The sequence below is a fragment of the Nicotiana sylvestris genome, chromosome 10 (genome assembly GCF_000393655.2).
Source record: "Nicotiana sylvestris chromosome 10, ASM39365v2, whole genome shotgun sequence".
NCBI classification, from domain to species: Eukaryota; Viridiplantae; Streptophyta; class Magnoliopsida; order Solanales; family Solanaceae; genus Nicotiana; species Nicotiana sylvestris.
In genome coordinates, this window is record NC_091066.1 from 120022335 (window position 1) to 120030481 (window position 8147).

Here is an 8147-nt window from a genome sequence, read left to right on the forward strand (position 1 = left end):
ACTCTTTCATTTGAGTCATTTTTATGAGTATGTTCGGATTGTTGCTTATTGGTGCGCGAATTGTGCAAGTTGTGGCTTTAGTCTGTATTGAGGTGTCATGTCACAAGAGTAGTTATGTTGGATTACATGAGATCGTTGGGATCTTTAATGAATACAAACGGATTAGATTTCAGCATGTTGGAAGGATAATATTGATGTTCGGCTCAGAAATTTGCTATGGTCTTTGCCAAGAGAGAAGTGGCTTCATGAATGGTTGATCTGAGAAATGTTTATGGCTTACTACGTGTTTCATTTATCGTTGGCAGTATATGAAAATGTTGAAATGAGACTTTAGTTGATAAAAGGTTTTCTATCGATGTTCAGTTGTTTTGTGCAGCTGTTGTGATTAGAAGTTATCGCTACCAGTATTTGAGTTATGTGGTATATCATGTAATTGCACCCGAGGTTGTAGGTATGGGTTATTACAGCTTGTTCGGGCTTATTCAGAGTATAGATGTGATATTCTGATCTTATGGATGATTTCGGAAGTGGAAATGTGGTTCTAAGGTTTATAGGCTAGGTTGGATTGTGATATTTCAGTTATATTGTGTTATCCGACCTATATGAGATAGGCTTACATGGGATCACCCCCGGGTATGTGCATGGTAAGGTTACACAGCGATTTGATGGTTTTCGGAACAACTCTGGGCACATTGGAGGACCAACGTATGTTTAAGCGGGGGAGGATAACAACCCAACCGGTTGTTTTGAGCTTTTGCACAACGCTCGCCAGTTCTCGGGCATGAGTTGCCCCGTGTGATGTATTATGACTTATGTAAATCGTCGGTTTTGGTTTTCAAGGTAATCAGAATGAATTTGGAAGAACAATTCTCAGTTTGAAACTTAAAATTTGAAAGATTCGACCACAATTTGACTTATTGATATATGATCTCGGATCAGAATTTTTATGATTGGTTAGCTCTGTTAGGTGATATGGGACTTAGGAGTGTGATCGGAATGTGATTTGGAGGTCCGTGGAAGGTTTAGGCTTGAATTGGCGAAAATGGTATTTTGGCGTTTTCCGGTTGATAGGTGAGATTTTGATATAGTGGTCGGAATGGAATTCCGGGAGTTGCAGTATCTCCGTTATGTCATTTGGGATGTGTGTGAAAAATTTCAGGTCATTCGGACGTGGTTGGTTATACCTTGTGATCAAAAGTGTAATTCGGAAGATTTTGGAACCTTAGGCTTGAATTCGATGTGATTTGATGGATTCGATGTTGTTTGAAGTGTTTTGAAGATTGGTATAAGTTTGGCTAGTGGTATATGACTGGTTTGTGCTTTTGGTTGAGGTCCCGGGGGCCTCGGGGTGATTTTGTATGGTTGGCGGAAGGTTTGAAGATGAGTTGGGATAGTTGAAGCATGTTGTTGTTGTCATAACCGCACCTGCAGTTGGGAGGTCGCAGGTGCGATGATCACAGAAGAAGAAATCAGTCGCAGATGCGGCCAAGAGGAAGTTCTTCAGGAACCGCAGAAGTGGTGAAGTGGGCGCACTTGCGGTAGCGCAGGTGCGAGTTTTTAACCGCAGATGCAGAAATTGTTATTTTAATGAAAACCGCAGATGTGGTGGAATAGCCGTAGAAGTGGGACCGTAGAAGCGGTAAAAGTACCGCAGGTGCGAAACTGCCTGGGTCAGAAAGTATAAAAGGTTCCCTTCACGATTTTGAGAGGGTTTTCACCATATTTGATTCGGGAGAAAGCTTGGGGGAGCTAATTGAAGAGGGAATTCAAGAGGATTTCGTGGAGGTAAGATTTTTGGACCCTAAACTTATTTCTATGATGAATTTTAACATTTTAAGCTTGAAATCTTTGGAAAATCAGTAGCAAAATTGGGGGTTTAGAGCTTGGAAATTGGAGACCTTAATCTAGGGATTTGAAGGGCCATTTGTGATCGGATTTTGTTTTCTTGATATGTATGAACTCGTGAGAGGATGAGGATTCCATTGATGTTAATTTTGTCGGATTTCGAGACGTGGGCCCGGGGGCCAGGTTTGGTCAATTTCAGAATTTTTGTTATAAATTGGATATTTTCGAGTGGGCTTTGTTCCCTTAGTATATTTTAATGGTTATATACTGATTATGGCTAGATTTGGAACATCTGAAGGTCGATTCGTGAGGGCAAAGGCATTGCGGGCTAGAGTTTGGACCGGATCAAGGTGAGTAATGATTGTAAATATTGTCCTGAGGGTATGAAACCCCGGAGTGCACATCATTGTGCTATATTGAGGTGACGCACATGCTAGATGACGAGCGTGGGGTAGTGCACTATTGGGGAGTGTGACTTAGTCCATCCCGAATGATTGTTTTACCGCGTATTTGATTGAAAACTGTTTGCTATCATCATGTTTTTGGGCTGAATGTCATATTTGGGCCTCGTGCCAACTATTTGAACCCTTAAGGGACTTTTCCTGATTATTTCCTCACTGTTTTGATTTTATACACGAACTCAGCCATGCTGTATTCTACTGTTTTCATAACTCAGACATGTTTACTCTGTTTTAATATAGTAAATGATATTTTGGGCTGAGCATCATGTTTTACTGTTGCCCGAGTGGCTTATGAGATTCTAACTGAGTAAGGTCGAGGGCCTGTGTGTGAGGTTTGGGTCGGGATGCACGCTGCAGTAGTGATAAACTGATTATGATTATGAGGCAGAGGGCATGAGATTTGTACGCCACGAGTGGCTTGTTGATATGAGGCTGAGAGCCTAGAGATGATTCCACAAGATGGCTTGATATTGCACTTGGGCCGTAAGGGGCCCCTGTAGGAGTCTGCACACCCCCAGTGAGCACGGGTACCCATTGTGATGTGAGATATAGCGCGAGGGGCTGGTGTTGTTCCATGTTGTTGCCCGAGGGGCTGTGTCTGTTGATATTTTTTCCCAAGGGGTGGATTTTCTGGGCTTATCTGTTCTAGCTACATTTCGTTTACTTGCTTAGCTGTGAAAAGATAGTTTTAAATAGGTTTAAACTGAGCTAAGATGTTTTATGAGATTTCACAGCTTCATTGTTTTCTTAAATGGTTTTATACTGCTTCTATACAACATGTTGATGCGCCTTTATGTGATTTCTTATCGTTTAGTCTTCATTTATGTGTATTACTCACTGAGTCGGAGTACTCACATTACTCCCTACACCTTATGTGCAGTTCAGGTATTTCTGCACCCGGTAGCGGGTATTGGTTGATCAGAGGCAGAGTCATCAGAGTTTAGCAAGGTAGCTGCCCGATATCCGCATCACTGCTTTTCTCCCTCTTGATGTCATTAGACTGCATTTAGTACATTTTAGAATTTTCGTTGTATTTTATACCTTAGTAGATGCTCGTGACATATGACACCCCGATGTCGGGCTGTATCTATTTTCGCACTATTCATTTAAACTTATATTATGCAATATCTGATTAATTAAAAAGCTTAAATTGACTTATTAAAGTTATTGAAATGTATTTGGGAATTGTGTCGGCTAGCTTTGTCTTCACGAGATGCGCCATCACGACTGGGTTCAGTTTGGGGTCATCACAATTATACTGGTGTATGGTTTTAATGATCTAGCTCTGAGAAGGGTTTTGTGGAGAGATATACAGGGATTATATGACAATGTTAAAGGACCTTGGGCTGTTATGGGGATTTCAATTATATGATAAATAGAGAAGAAAGAGTAAAGAGACCTATTACTGTAGTTGGGACTAAAGAATTTTAACATTATGTCTTGAAATGTGGTCTGGCTGCTCTAAGATCATCAGGGCTTTATACACCTAAAATAACAAACAAACGTGAGGATTGGTTAACGCATAATGGATAACAAATTTACCGGCTTCTGAAGTTCACTTCAGACTTGAAGGGCTCTATGATCATCGCCCTGCTGTGATTAATTGGGAAAGAGGAAAAATAAAGGAAATGAAGACAATTTAGATACTTTAACATGTGGAGTATGGATCCTGAATTTGAGACCAAGATAAGAAATAGCTGGAATCAAGATATAAAGGGAATCAAGATGTATCAATTGGTTGGGAAGCTGAACATTTTTAAACCACTATTACAAAGACTCAATAAAGAGAGATTCAGTGAGAAAGAACTCAAGTCAAAGATGAAGAAGGAGAAAGCTGAGCATTGTCAAACCAAATACTACTAGACCTTCTCAATAGAGGGCCGTTAGAAGAAGAAGGAAGGTTCACACAGGAATATAACCCGTGGAATGATGTTAGAAGAAATTTTATCAACCAAAAGAGCAAAATTCAGTGGTTGAAATACAAATTTTAGTGGTTGAAATATAGTGATCAAAATACAAAAGTGTTCAATAGTAGGATGAAGGCAAGAAGAAATGCGAACAAAGTCTTCTTAAATAAAGAATCCCAATAGTCTTACAGAATAAAGCCAATAGTAGTAGCACAAGAATTCATACAAGTCTATGAAAACTTTCTATGGAAAATCAACACTAATATCAATGTATCTGCAGTAATCTAATTAGGAAAGGAACAACTATCACAGAGGATCAGAGGAGTCAATTGGGAGTAGACTTCACAAATAGGGATGTTAAAAATGCATTATGGTTGATTGGAAGGGATAAATCTCCAAGTTCGGATGGTTATAGTAGTCTATTTTTTAAAGACAGTTGGAAAATTGTGGGAATAGACATGAGATAAGCAGTTTTAGAGTTCTTGGACAGATCCAAGAGTTAAAGAACCCAAATAGCACCATAATTACATTAATTCTAAAGGCAGACCATGCCAAAACTATTGGTGACTATAGACCTATTGCCTGCAGCAACACTATGCACACGATAATATCTAAGATATTATATGCTAGATTGAAAGGATTATTGAGAAGTTCCATAAGTGATAAGTAGAGTGCTTTTATAGCTGGAAGGAGTATAGTACAGAACATCCTGATATGCCACTGTTTATTAAGATTGTACAATAGGAAGAACACCACAAAACATTGCATAATCAAAATTAATCTCAAGAAAGCATATGATTCAATGGAGTCGAAGTTCATTAAAGAAATATTGCATGAGCTAAACTTTCCTCGCAGATTCATTAGGTGGGTGATGGAATGTACAACCACACTACAATACACTATTACTCTAAATAAAGGATTGCATGGTTGTATTAAAGGGAAAATGGGTTTAAGATAGGGGGATCCTATTTCACTATTGCAATTTGTGGTTTGTATGGAATATTTTAGAAGAATCATGGGAATGGTAGCTATACAAGACGATTTTGAATTTTACCCAAAGTGTAGAGGGCTTAAGTTGAACCACTTGTTCTTTGGGGATGATGTTTTGATGTTCTGTAAAGGAGAATTCCAGGATGTATTGCTAATGATGAAAGGAATCCTCACATTCTAGGAGAATTCTTATATAACTATAGACATATAACTAATGCATCCAAGTCAAATACTTTTTGTACAAACATGGAGAAAAAGTATGTTGATGATCTCTGTGAGCTCACTGGCTATACCAAAGGAAAATGCCATTCAAATGCCTTGGGGTTTCCATATCATCCAAGAAGATATCATCAATGGACAGTTAGGTGTTAATGGACAAGATAAACTCAAGAATCAGAAGCTGGGGTTCTAGCAATCTGGCATACGCAGGTTGGGTTCAACTTTTCAACTCTGGTTTGCTACACATGTACACTTATTGGTCTACCATATTTATACTACCCAAAAGGTCTCTAAAGAGCATAAGTGAAGGTTGCGGAGGTTTTTTATTGCATGAAAAACTGAATACAAATAAACTACCCCTTGAGGTATGGAACCTGGTCTGTAGGAAGAAGGAAGATGGAGGACTTGGAATCAGAGAATGTATTCTATAGAATGAGGATGCAGTGGCAAAATACGTGTGGTATATTGCACAAAAGAGTGACAACATATGGGTTAAGTGAGTGAATCATGTGCACAAAAGATAACTGGTGGCACTATAATTCCTGCAAGATTGCTGCTGGTATTAGAAAATAGTATGCCCAATAAGAGATAAATTTGCTAGTGGATATGTGCAAGATGGTCGACTGAGTTGAACTGAAAAATACACTATAGATAGTGGTTATAAATGGAGAAGTGGGGGTCTGGAACAACAGAAATGGAGCCTTTAGGTGTGGAACTATAACGATCCAATAGGTCATTTTGAGTGTCAGTCTTCCCTTTCATGCCTTAAGACTTTGAATAGCTTAGTTTGATAATTTATGACTTATTACTTTTTTGATATTTGGAGAGTTAAAATGTGATTTTTCAAAGAAATATTGCCTTTTGAACATAATTGGAGTTGACCACGACCAACATTATTGGTAAACAACCTCAGATTAGTATTCTGATGATTCTACTAGGTTCGTAAGATAATTTTAAACTTGTACACATATTTGGTTGGGGATCCCGGGTGACCCAAGACTTGTTCAACACTTATTGTAAAAAGTTAAAAAAATTGAACTTAAGAACTTTGAAATCTTTAAGTTTTGATGTGTGATTCTTGGTTCATGATATTATTTTGATGTTTTGAGCTTATGAACAAGTTCGTGTGAGTTTTACATACTTGTGTGGATGTTTGGGGTGACCACTGGGGGATCGGGTAAGTTTCGGATTGGTTCTAGATTGATTTCATAGAGTTGGGCACTGCTGGTGCTGCAGATATCACATTTGCGATGGTTTGTTAAAAAATGCAACTCTCGCATTTGCGAATGATAGCTCGAATTTGCGATAAATAGGGGAGTATTGAAGCTTAGATCACTTTTGTGATGGTTCCTTCTTCATTTTTGCAAGGTCTTTGTGGCATTTGCGATGTCCTTAATTGGGACACACATAATTGATGTGTCAGTGGCTGGGGGCTAGTTTGTATTTGAGACCTAGATCTTATGGGAGGCAATTTTTGAAGAGAATTTTCTTCCCAACATCAAGGGTTAGTATCTTTAACTTGTTTTTCATCAATTTTCATTACTTTAATATATTCTTATCCCTAAATCTAAGATTTCGTAGAGTAGAAATAGGATTTTTGGCTAAATATTTAGAATTTTATATTTTAGAAATTTAGACCTTAATTTGGGATTCTATCACAAAATAAAATACATATTCGGACTCGAGGATGAATGGGTAATCATGATTTAGTCTTGATTTTGGATTTCGACCAAGTGGATCTTGGTTGACTTTTTGTTGACTTTTCCAAATATGTCAATGATCAAACCTTTTTGATACTATGGTAGTTTCTAAAGTTTGTATTGACTTATTTGAATATTAATTAGCTAGATTCGAGTGGTTTGGATGCTTGGGCTAAAGGTAAGGTTGTTTTGGAAGGTTGAATTATTCCGGAAAGAGGTAAGTGTCTTAGTTAACCTTGATATGAGGGAATTAGGATGTAGTTATGTTTATTTGCTATATGCTATATGCTATATGTGTTGGGGGCAGTGTATATACAAGGTCACAATTTTATATGCATTGGCTATGGGTCAGACATGCGGGTAGAATTAGCCTTATTTATATCATGTTACCTTTATGTATCATGTATTACTTGCTTTACATAGATTGTGAAACTCTTGATGTTATTCATATTGATAGCTATGTTGGGATTGTTGAGATATTATGCATTTGAAATTCTTGAAATATTAGTTTAGTTATTGGTGCAAAAGTAATAGTTATCTCTCTTGTGGTGTGTTATATTTAATCACTCTTGTTGATGTTATTGTTGCTCCTCACCTTGTTTGGTACTAATTTTATATGTTCTTTGTTAGGATGAGTGAATATTGCACGACATATGATTCTGTACTGTGAGGTTGAGAGATATTGTACGACGGGTGCTTCCGTGCTGTGAGGTTGAGAGATATTGCACAACGGATTCTTCCGTGCTGTGAGGTTGAGAGATATTGCATGACAGCTGTTTCTATGCTTGTGACAATGAGAGAATATACACGATGGGTGTTTCCGTGGTGTTGACCTGTTACCTTTTGCTTTTTGCTTTTACTACGTGGATTGAGGACTTGACTATGTTGATTCATGGTTGTTTTGAAAGGTTTGTTTGGAGCTGCTTGTGAAAGTAAGGATAATTGTTTACCTTAGTTGTTTCTTTCATTACTCCTTGTTCTACTTCTTCTTGCCATTACAGTTGTTGCCTCTCTTGTCACCTATC

General features: G+C 38.0%; 1 long non-coding RNA gene across 1 annotated transcript in view; it reads left to right on the top strand.

Moving 5' to 3' along the window:
• The window catches only part of LOC104233603 (uncharacterized), a 31718-nt gene extending 23882 nt beyond the window's left edge, over positions 1–7836 (top strand). The window contains exons 3-4 of the long non-coding RNA XR_712676.2: positions 3187–3254; positions 7753–7836. This is a non-coding gene — a long non-coding RNA (uncharacterized lncRNA). The remainder of the gene's footprint in view (positions 1–3186; positions 3255–7752) is intronic.
• Positions 7837–8147: the final 311 nt, after the last annotated feature.